Genomic DNA, 11977 nt, shown 5'->3' with positions numbered 1-11977 from the left:
GGAATGAAAGAGTGGAAGAGATGAAGAAAAGAAACCTTAAGAAGAAGATGAAAATAGGAAGATGAATAGGAGTAAGAATGAGAGAAGAGTAAGAAGGGAGGAAGAAAAGAAAAGAAAATTGTAGCTGCCGAAGTCAGTGGTCTCCGGTGATTGTCCGTCGGTGGTGGTGAGAGAAGGGAGGAAGAAAGAAGGAAGAAGTAGAAAGAATGAAGAAGAAAGAAGAAGAATTAGGATTAGAGAAAGAGGAGAGGGGTGAGAGAAAAGCAAACTGGGCGGCGCGCTGAGTAAGTAACACGGCGCATGTGATGCGCACGCGTCGCCCACACATACGCGTGGGTGGGCAAAAATGCTTGGGACGCGTAAGCGTCGGTCACGCGTACGCGTGACCCATGGTCATGCCAGATGCACGATTCCAGCCCTAGGGCAGAACAACTTTCTGTTTGATTCACCCTTTTACGCCGATTTGCATCCCACGCGTACGGGTCGCTGACGCTTACGCGTGGATTGGAAAAATTGCAGGTGACGTGCCCCACGCGTACGCGTGGGGTGGCCTGTGCGCCAGGCACCTCTCCTGCACAGGTTCCGCGTAACTCTTTGTTCAATTTTATAATTAGTGCACTTACAGATGACGCGTGCGCGTTATAGACGCTTGCGCGTCGTATGCTTCTTTTTTATATTAAAATAATGCAAAATAGAAGTAATTATGCAGACTAGAAATTAACACTGATAAAAATAAAAATAAAATAGAACTAATAAAAAGGAAAGATCATATCATGGTGGGTTGCCTCCCACCTAGCACTTTTCTTTAATGTCCTTAAGTTGGACGGTTCACAAGCTCAGTCTTCTTCCTTTGTTGGATCCTCCAAGAGAAAGATCTCCAGCTCCTTGTTATTCTTCATCTTCTCACCATGATATAGCTTCAAGCGGTGGCCATTGACCTTGAAGAAGGTCGGACTTGAAGGGTGACTCAAGTGGAAGACTCCATATGGCTCAGCCTTTTTCACCCTATAAGGTCCTTCCCACCTTGATCTCAACTTTTCCGGCATGAGTCTCAACCTTGAGTTATAGAGGAGGACTAAATCTCCAGCTCTAAACTCTCTCCTCTTGATGTTTTTGTCATGCACCGCCTTTACCCTCTCTTTGTAGAGCCTTAAGTTTTCATACGCCTCTAGTCAAAGGCACTTCAATTCTTGTAGTTGCAGCTTTCTTTCAATCCCGGCTCCCCCCAATCCTAAGTTGCATTCCTTCACCGCTCAGTAAGCTTTGTGCTCCACCTCCCCTGGAAGGTGACAAGCCTTTCCATAGACTAGGCGGAAGGAACTCATTTCGATGGGTGTCTTGTAAGCTGTCCGATAAGCCCAAAGCGCATCTGCAAGTCTAGTACTCCAGTCTCTTCTATGAGGCTTCACAATGTTCTCTAGTATGCGCTTGATCTTTCTGTTAGACACCTCGGCTTGCCCATTGATTTGGGGATGGTAAGCCGTCGCCACCTTGTGAATAATGCCATGTTTATTCAGCAGACCTGTCATTCTCTTGTTACAGAATGAGAGCCTTGATCACTCACAATTGCTCGTGGTGATCCAAAGCGACAAATAATATTATTTCGAACAAAAGAAACAACAACGTTAGCATCATCAGTACGGGTAGAAATTGCTTCCACCCATTTAGAAACATAATCAACAGCTAACAATATGTATAAGAAACCATTAGAGTTTGGAAATGGACCTATGAAGTCAATACCCCAAACATAAAAAATTTCACAAAATAACATAAGTTGTTGGGGCATCTCATCCCTCTTAGATATATTACCAAACCTTTGGCATTAGGGGCAAGAGTCACAGAAAGTAGTAGCATCCTTAAAAAGTGTGGGCCACCAAAATCCGTAGTCTAAAATTTTTCTAGCAGTTCTTTGAGGACCAAAGTGTCCACCACTCTCAAAAGAGTGGCAGGCCTCTAAAATTGACTGAAATTCAGATTGTGCCACACACCTTCTAATTATTTGGTCAGCACCACATCTCCACAAATATGGGTCATCCCATATGTAATACTTAGACTCGCTTTTAAGCTTGTCCTTTTGATGCTTAGAAAAATTAGGAGGAAAGGTACGACTAACCAAATAATTAGCTATGGGTGCATACCAAGGAACCACCTCAGATATTGCTTGCAAGCTATCAAGTGGAAAAGCATCATTGATAGGAGTGGAGTCACTTTTAATATGCTCTAGGCAACTCAAGTGGTCTGCCACTAAATTTTGGGAACCACTCCTATCTTTAATCTTTAAATCAAATTCTTGCAACAACAATATCCAACGGATTAACCTTGGTTTAGACTCTTTCTTAGTAAACAAATATTTCAAAGCTGCATGGTCTGAATATACTACCACCTTAGTTCCAAGTAAATAAGCTCGAAATTTATCCAAGGCAAAAACAATAGCTAACAGTTCTTTTTCAGTGGTAGTATATTAGACTGGGCACCATCTAAAGTCTTAGAAGCATAAGCAATAATATATGGGTCCTTACCTTCGCGCTGAGCTAGCGCTACTCCTACTGTGTAGTTTGATGCATCGCACATGATCTCGAATGACCTACTCCAGTCAGGCCCTCTCACAATAGGAGCTTGGGTCAAGGCAGTCTTCAGCTTGTCAAATGCTTCCATGTAGTCTTCACTCAACTCAAACTCTACGTCCTTCTGCAGCAGTTGGGACAAAGGTAGTGCAACTTCACTGAAGTCCTTGATAAATCGCCGGTAGAAACCTGCACGACCAAGAAAAGAACGGACTTCCCTCACGGAGGAGGGGTAAGATAAATCAGAAATAACATCTATCTTTGCAGGATCAACAGATATACCAGTATTAAAAACAACATGTCCTAGAACAATACCTTGCTTTACCATAAAATGACATTTTTCAAAATTAAGCACAAGGTTTGAACTAACACACCTTTCTAATACTCTAGCTAGACTATCCAAACAAAGCTCAAATGAATCACCATAAACACTAAAGTCATCCATGAAAACTTCCATACAATGCTCAAGAAGATTTGAGAAGATACTCATCATGTATCTTTGAAACGTAGCCGGTTGGTGCACGAAATTGTGATGTCAATGTTAATATTACTATTTCTTATTCACAAATCCGCACAACTAACCAGCAAGTGCACTAGGTCGTCCAAGTAATACCTTACGTGAGTAAGGGTCGAATCCCACGGAGATTGTTGGTTTGAAGCAATCTATGGTTATCTTGTAAATCTTAGTAAGGAAAACAATTCACTTATCAAATTGGATTGCGAGAAATAAAAGAGTACGAATTAAATACTTGTTATGCAGTAATGGAGAATGTGTTGGAGTTTTGGAGATGCTTTATCTCCTGAATCTCTGCTTTCCTCTGTCTTCTTGCTCACGCACGCACGTTCCTCCTATGGCAAGCTTTATGTTGGTGGATCACCGTTGTCAATGGCTACCATCCGTCCTCTCAGTGAAAAGGGTCCAGGTGTGCTGTCACCGCACGGCTAATCATCTGTAGGTTCTCGATCATACCGGAATAGGATTAACTATCCTTTTGCGTCTGTCACTACGCCCAGCACTCGCGAGTTTGAAGCTCGTCACAGTCATCCAATCCCAGAATCCTACTCGGAATACCACAGACAAGGTTTAGACTTTCTGGATTCTCAAGGATGCTGCCAATGGATTATAGCTTATACCACGGAGATTCTGATTAAGGAATCTAAGAGATACTCATTCAATCTAATGTAGAACGGAAGTGGTTGTCAGGCACACGTTCATAGGTTGAGAATGGTGATGAGTGTCACGGATCATCACATTCATCATAATGAAGCACGAATGAACATCTTAGATAGGAACAAGCGTGTCTGAATAGAAAACAGAAGTAATTGCATTAATTCATCGAAACACAGCAGAGCTCTTCACCCCCCAACAATGGAGTTTAGAGACTCATGCCGTCAAAGAGTACAAAGTTTAGATCTAAAATGTCATGAGGTACAAAATAAATCTCTAAAAATTGTTTAAATACTAAACTAGTAACCTAGGTTTACAGAAAATGAGTAAACTATGATAGATAGTGCAAAAATCCACTTCTGGGGCCCACTTGGTGTGTGCTGGGGCTGATACTTAAGCTTCCCACGTGCCTGGGCTGTTTTGGGCGTTCAACGCCAGGTTGTAACCTGTTTCTGGCGTTGAACTCCAACTTGTAACTTGTTTCTGGCGCTGGACGCCAGACTGCAACATGGAACTGGCGTTGAACGCCAGTTTACGTCGTCTATCCTTGAGCAAAGTATGGACTATTATATATTTCTGGAAAGCCCTGGATGTCTACTTTCCAACGCAATTAGAAGCACACCATTTGGACTCCTGTAGCTCCAGAAATTCCATTCCGAGTGCAGAGAGGTCAGAATCCAACAGCATTAGTAGTCCTTTTTCAGCCTGAATCAGATTTTTGCTCAGCTCCCTCAATTTCAGCCAGAAAATACCTGAAATTACAGAAAAACACACAAACGCATAGTAAAGTCCAGAAATATAAATTTTTCCTAGAAACTAATGAAAATAAACTAAAAACTAACTAAAACATACTAAAAAATATATGAAATTAACCCCAAAAAGCGTATAAAATATCCGCTCATCACCGGTGCATTATATAAGCCAAAAGGCATTCTCTTATATGCATACGTTCCAAAGGGACATGTAAAAGTTGGTTTCTCTTGATCTTCTGAAGCAATATGGATTTGAAAATAACCAGTATAACCATCTAGAAAACAGTAGTGTCATTTACCTGATAGGCGATCAAGCATTTGATCGATGAAAGGTAACGGGTAGTGATCCTTGCGAGTGGCCTGGTTCAGACGCCTATAGTCAATGCTCACCCTCCAGGAATTCTGCACTCTTGTAGCCATGAGTTTCCCATGCTCATTCTTCACTGTTGTGACACCTGACTTCTTCGGAACCACCTGTACTGGGCTAACCCATTCACTATCCGAGATTGGATAGATAATGTCAGCTTCAAGCAGTCGGGTCACTTCTTTCTTCACAACTTCTAAAATGGTGGGGTTCAACCGCCTTTGAGGTTGACGGATAGGCCTTGCTCCCTCCTCTAGAAATATGTGGTGCTCATAAATTTGAGGGCTTATACCTACTATGTCTGCTAAACTCCACCCAATAGCTTTCTTGTGTCTTCTAAGCACACTAAGCAACCGCTCCTCTTGTTGGGAAGTAAGTTCCTTGGCAATGATAACTGGGAGCTTTTGATTGTCCTCAAGATAAGCATACTTGAGGTGAGGTGGAAGGGGCTTCAACTCCATTTTCAACTCATGGCTTGGCACTTAATCATCTGGAACCATTGGAGGTAGCAAGGTGTCTTCAGTATACTCAGAGGGCTTCCCCACACTTGCACCTTGCTCCATGTTCTTCTCTTCTACTGTCTCTTGGTAAACTTCAGCCATTGTCTCATCAATAATGTCACACTGGAAGATGGAGTGATCTTCCAGTGGGTGCTTCATAGCTTCATCCAGGTTGAAACTCACTGCTCTTCCATCTATCTCAAAAGAGTAGGTACCCGAGAAGGCATCCAATTTAAACTGCAAAGTCTTCAAAAATGGCCTTCCAAGCAAGATGGATGAAGGTCTTCCTGAGTCATTAGGGGGCATCTTCAAAAATTTAAACCCCCAATCATCATCACAATTCATTTAACTTCATTCCTTTCACAACTCCACCACACACTCTATCATCATCACTTATTATCATCAACAACAATATATCATTATCATTAATCACTAAAATCATCATTAAATATCACCAACTTCATTCATAACAATAATCATCACATTTTAATAATAACTCAATATTATCACTAGAAATCATTAAGCCTCAACATATTCACGTAGTTCAACTTATCCTATAGTCACCTAACCTAAGTTTTCACAAGACATTATATATTACATACGAGAAACCAAAACCATATCTTGGCTGATTCTTCGTAAAAATTAAAACGTCACAATTTGTCACCGTTACACAATACCCAAGCTTCCAAAGTCACACCAAATGGGTCTCCGGATCCCCAAATTCCAATACCAAGTCTCCAACTCCATCAATTTGTTTCCAAAATACACAATTCAAACTAATTTCACAAAGTAACACTAAAATTACCATAGGGTTCACTAATTAGATAACTTGACAAGGATTAAACATTCCTCACCTGGCCAACGGAGGAATTGAGCCAAAATCCGGCACAACCACTAAGTTAGCTTGTTCCTAAATATCAAAATCAACAAAATCTCAACAAATACACTCATTAATTTTTGAAATTAGGGGAGAGTGGTTGAGAAAAAAATAGTAAGTTACGTACCAAATTGTTATATGGGTTTCGTAGAGATCGCCGCGGTGAACGCGTGGCCACAAACAGTGCGACGATTGAAGTTCTGGATTGAAAGATATGGCAACTTGAAATTTGAGTGAGGATTTTGTGTTCATGATTTTGCTCTCCTACCCCAATTCAGCGTGCTTCTCTTAATGATGAAGAGAAGTGTGGCTGAAACCAAGTAAGTGAGGCTGAATGGGTTGGGCCTTGGGTTCGTTATGGATTCGGTTCAACCAGTTTTGCCCATTTGGCCTAATTTCGGACTAAAGTCTTAAAAATTAGTGTCAAAATTAAAGATTTTTATTTTAATTATTTCTTCTTTATTAAACTATAAAATTTAATTTCCTAATTTTTTTAAATAAAATTAATTTTTTGGCTAATTATTTATTAATTTAGCGAATTTTACAGGATAACCCGAAAAAATACTTGGACTTACTAACACATGGGGTAGATAAAAAAATAGATCATTAGACTGGATCATGAAAAAGATAGACGGAAAAATTGAAGGCTAGAAAGAGAGTAGTTTAAATCAAGTCAACAAACAGGTTCTCATTAAGGGAGTCACTCAGATAAAGACGCTTAAAATGTCTTTTTTTAAAGATTTTTTTTAATAATTAAAATTTAACACATATAATCGATTAAATCATGTTATTTTTGTCAAAATTAGGCTAGACAAATTGATTTGACCGAAAAAAATTGTGAATCAAATCTTGAACTGGTCTAAATTAATATTATTTTTTATAAAAAATTACTACAATATTCTATTATAATAATGACTAAAATACTTTTATTATATATATTAATTTTGAGAATCCTAAATTTTAGTCCTTTATTTTCTATTGTAGGGTTAGAATTTAGAATTTTTAAAATTAATATATATGTATATAATAACAATATTTTAATCATTCTCTATAATAAGGGTATTGTAGTTATTTTTTATAAAAAAAATAATATTAATTTAGACTAGTTCAAGATTTGATTCACCATTTTTTTGGTTAAATCAATTTATCTAGCCTAATTTTGATAAAAATAACATAATTTAATCGATTATATATGTTAAATTTTAATTACTGAAAAACATCTTTAAAAAAAGACGTTTTAAACGTCTTTATCTGAATGGCTCCCTCTCATTAAATCACTCATCCAAAATATCCCAACATATGCCATGGGTATCCTAAAAGTCGCTAAGTTTTTGGTGGAAAAGTTAAGGGAAGGATCAGGGGATATATTGAAAGAAATGGTCAAGGTTTTGCATGAGCAAAAAAAAGGGAGGCCTGAGATTCAAGAAATTTTATCACTAAAATATAGCTCAACTTGCCAAGCAAGCATGAAGACTCATAAAAAATCCAGAAGTCATATGGGTGCAAATTCTAAAAGCCCTTTGTTTTTTCAACTATGACATTTGAGAGTCCCAAAAATATTGGAATAGCTCTTGGATATGGAACAACGTGTTACATGGAAGAGAACTCTTAAAAAAACAAAAGAAAGTGGTGCATAGGCCAAGATAAGAGGGTAAAAATATGGGGAGACACCTGGATAATTAGCATCAACCAAGCATTCGACAAAGAAAGCAATGATGATAAGAGAGTGGAAGGCTTGCTCAAAACATTAAGAGACTGGGACAGAACAACAATCCAAAACACTTTTTCCACGATCATAGCAAAAAAGATAGCCCAAACCCTAATAAGCAAAATTGCATAACAAGACAAGCTAGTATGGCCATACAAACATGATGAAAATAACATATTGAAAACGGGGTATCATATAGCATAAATGAAGCAGAGGAAAAAAGATCCCAACAACATGCCATCAACAAGTAGCACAATGGAAGATCTTTGGACAGGGATATGAAAGATAAATGCTCCACAAAAAATAAAGACGTTCTTATGGCAGATCGCTCACAATATTCTACCGGTTATAGCCAATTTAACTAAAAAGAAGATAACTAATTGCAATCTGTGTCCTATTTATTTGCAAGTAGAGGAGATCATAGAGCATGCCCTGTTGCTTTGTGATTAGACTAGAGCGTTTGGTTTGGCTCACAAGCACAGTGCATACCAACAAAGGAAAGCGTCAAATCAGTGGGACTATAGTTACAAGAGATGTTCAAAAATTGCATGAAAAATGGCAAAGCTAAAACAGTCCAAAATTGAAACGGAATTGGCATCACAATGTGGGCAATTCAGAAAGCAAGAAATGAACGCTCAAAGCAGGAGGAATTCTCTAAAAAGTAGATCCAGTCATTCTGGACATGAGAACAATCCAAAAGAGACTACCAAATTGTGGCTTTTTTTTTTGGATTCCTTGTAAAGAGAAACCGACCTTGGCACATTCTCTGGACAACTTAAAATATCAAAAATAGCTTCTCAACTCTTGGCCAATAAATCCTCTCGCAGATGTTGCAAGAATTATCATAAAGAAAAAATTGGGCTCACATTACTTCTCTTCTCATTATCGCTCTTGAAGGCACTTGCTGGCTCGGACCTTGGCAACTGGTGGCTCCAATTGTTGTGGCCATCATTATCTTCATTGTTTAGCATACTATGGGAGTAACAACATGGAATGGCCTGGGGTATTCTTAGGTTAGTCTGTTCAATAATTGCAACTCCTTTCCTTGAGTGAATCGCATTTAAATTGCCATCATAGTAGCTTCTCTTCTCTCTCGTTCTACCACTCTTGTAGCTACTTATCTTGGCATTGCTAGTGTTTGACTAATCTGTAACAGGGGAGAGAGATGGGAGTTACTGGGATGGTTACAACTAAGTCGGGGAGTGGGTTATTGCTATATCGGGTTTTTGGTGCATGTCAGTTTTTTCAATCCGTGTTTCGTGAAAAAAAAAACTTCCAAATTTGTTGGTGGCAAGTCAAAGAACTTGAAATCATGTTCATGTTTGAGGTTTTCTTTCACCAATCAATCTAAATGAGTAAATGGCACCAATTGGGCTACTCTTAAGTTGGCATCTCTCTTCTTTTGTTAATGTAGTTGTGATTGAATTAATGATAGTATTTGGGTTTGTGGATGGATAATAGAGAAATAAGGCAGTTGGTATAGGCATTTGATTACATAATCCAAGTGAGGTTGAGTAAGCAGTCTCTTTTTTAATTTGGATGTCACCCAACTTTGATAAGTTAGGCTAGATCCAAACTCCCTTGTACAAGTGTGATTTGGATTATAAGTTTTGATCTGGAAGCAATTGCTTGCACTATTCTAGGCATAATAAATGAGCCATAGACATTTATTCTGTAGATTTTCTGCATTGTTGGATGTTCGGATATTTTTTGTTAATTTGAAGGGTTTTCTTTGTTAATTTGAACGGTTTTTTTTTGTTAAAGTTAGTTCTAGTAAAAGTTATTAAATTTAATTATCTATCGATACATTAAAAAATTTTATATTTTAAATTTTTCATAAAAACTTGTTTAAAACCTTAGGAAAATCATTATTTTAAAGTAAATATTCAATTTGGTCCAAATGAATTTTAAGTTGGACATTTTTGTTAGTCACCAAGCACAAAATATTCAAGAAAGACAATAAATTGAGCGTTCAAAATTATCATAAATTTTATGTAATTTAAATAAATTTGAAGTAAATGTGCAAATGGATTTTTATTTATATTCCAATGGATGGAATCAATTTTCAAGCGCTTATAAGGAGTTATACGTTTGATACCATTCAATAAAATAAATTTCAATGAAATTAAATGAGATAAGGTGAAAAGAAAAAAAACAACTAACGGTATATTCTGATTCAGCATAACCTGTTTGCCTACGTTCATTCCTATCATCCTCATACACATGCAACTACATGTGATACTAACATGATGGTTTGTTGGGTTAGTCAGTTCAAGGGCAGTTAAGTCAGGTATAACAGACTTTTTTCTCTCCTATAACTATAAATAACAGACCATGTACCAAGGAAAGACTTAAAGCATTTTACTTTTTAACTTTTCACAACAAAGAAGCTCATTCTTTCTTTCACTCATATGTAATTCCATTATGGTATCAGAGAGCTCCATGCATGTAGGAAACTTTGCTGTAATTCTAATTCAATTCCTTAGTGTCGTTCTTGTTGTTTTTTTATTTCTTCTTCTTGAATTATTTCTTAGAGTTCTTGGTCTTCTTTTTTTCTTCTTTGATTTGCTTTCCTTCAATGACTGAAAATCAAATGTTCCCAAGTACCTGTGATGTTTGCAGCAGTTGTAGTGATGATTGATCTATGATGAATGCGTATTATCTCCATCTTAGCGAGAGTCCAGGATAAATACTAATCTCCTATCTCTCAATGAAAGCAACTACTACTTCTGGTCATAAGCTATGTTGATAGCATTAGAATCCAAGAACAATGTTGGTTTTTTTTTATAAAAGCATCATTGAGTCTCCAACTAGAGTCGAAAATTTTCACTATATACTAAGTTTCAAGAGTTCTTGGTAAATCGCTACAACAATAAATATTTGATTTACACTTTTCAGTAGATTACAACTCTTATACTAAGTCATCTTAAAATTTCTTTTTTTAAGAATTTGAAATACTTTTAACTTTAAGTTTTTACCTTGAATGCTTAATATAACTTTTGAATTCTTATCGATTATAGCTCATCGTATACAGTAAAGAGCAAATATAACTCATCTTAAATAATGGATAAATATATATGTTAGACTTAAGTATAAGCAAACCCAACTTTTATAAAGTGTCTGCTCTGCCTTTGTCTTAACAACAGAATTTTCACAGTTAGCTACCGGTTTCAAAGAGGTCTTGCTACTTCTGATTTTTGTCAGAGATGTTATGTTGCTCTAGAGGATATTAACAATTGCTTTAGGACTTTTCAAAAAGCTTGTCAGATTTGGATTAGCTTAAACTTGGGAATAACCACTGTGGATTCTAGTTTGGATTTTGTGTTTTGGATTCGTTCTAACCTCAACAAAAATGAGTTCCTCTTTGTAGCGGCCTTTTGGTGGATTTGGAGGGATAGGAACAATGACATCTTCCATCAAGATGATCCATGGATTAAGGAGAAAATTGTTCACTTGGCTAAACATGCTGCTCGAGATTTCTCCAATGTCGTTACCACCCAAAAACATATTATTCCTTTCTCTTTGCAATATAACTGGGAACCACCTCCAATGAATGTCTATAAAGTGAAATGCGATGCAAGTGTTTTTGAAAATGAGCAATTAGCTGGCTTTAGGTGTATTATTAGAGACAGTATGGGAATTTGGATAAAAGGTTGTTCTACCAGTATACCTCTTTCTAGTGTTCTCTGCTGTGAGTTTCATGCTATTTGGAGAGGGCTTGTTATGACTTGGGATTGCGAGTACAAAGAGGTCATATGTGAAACTGATAATCTTGATGCGTTTCTTCTTGTTTCGCGAGACACAACCAGCATGATTAGGAATGACTCTGATCTGCTTGACAAAATCAAAGAGATGCTCCAGGCATAGCAAACAGAGCGGCTGATTTAATGGTTAAGACTGCTGCTTTAAACAAGCAGATGTACCTTGAGTGGTTGCTACCCCCTAATAGTTTAGACATTATTATTAGAGAAGAGTGCTACTCTTTTTTTTAGGTCCTTTTTTTTGTGTTATGTTCAGTTACCAAAAAAATAAACCCAACTTTTA

The sequence above is a fragment of the Arachis ipaensis genome, chromosome B04, assembly GCF_000816755.2.
Source record: "Arachis ipaensis cultivar K30076 chromosome B04, Araip1.1, whole genome shotgun sequence".
NCBI lineage: Eukaryota > Viridiplantae > Streptophyta > Magnoliopsida > Fabales > Fabaceae > Arachis > Arachis ipaensis.
Note: the sequence above shows the minus strand (reverse complement) of the source record.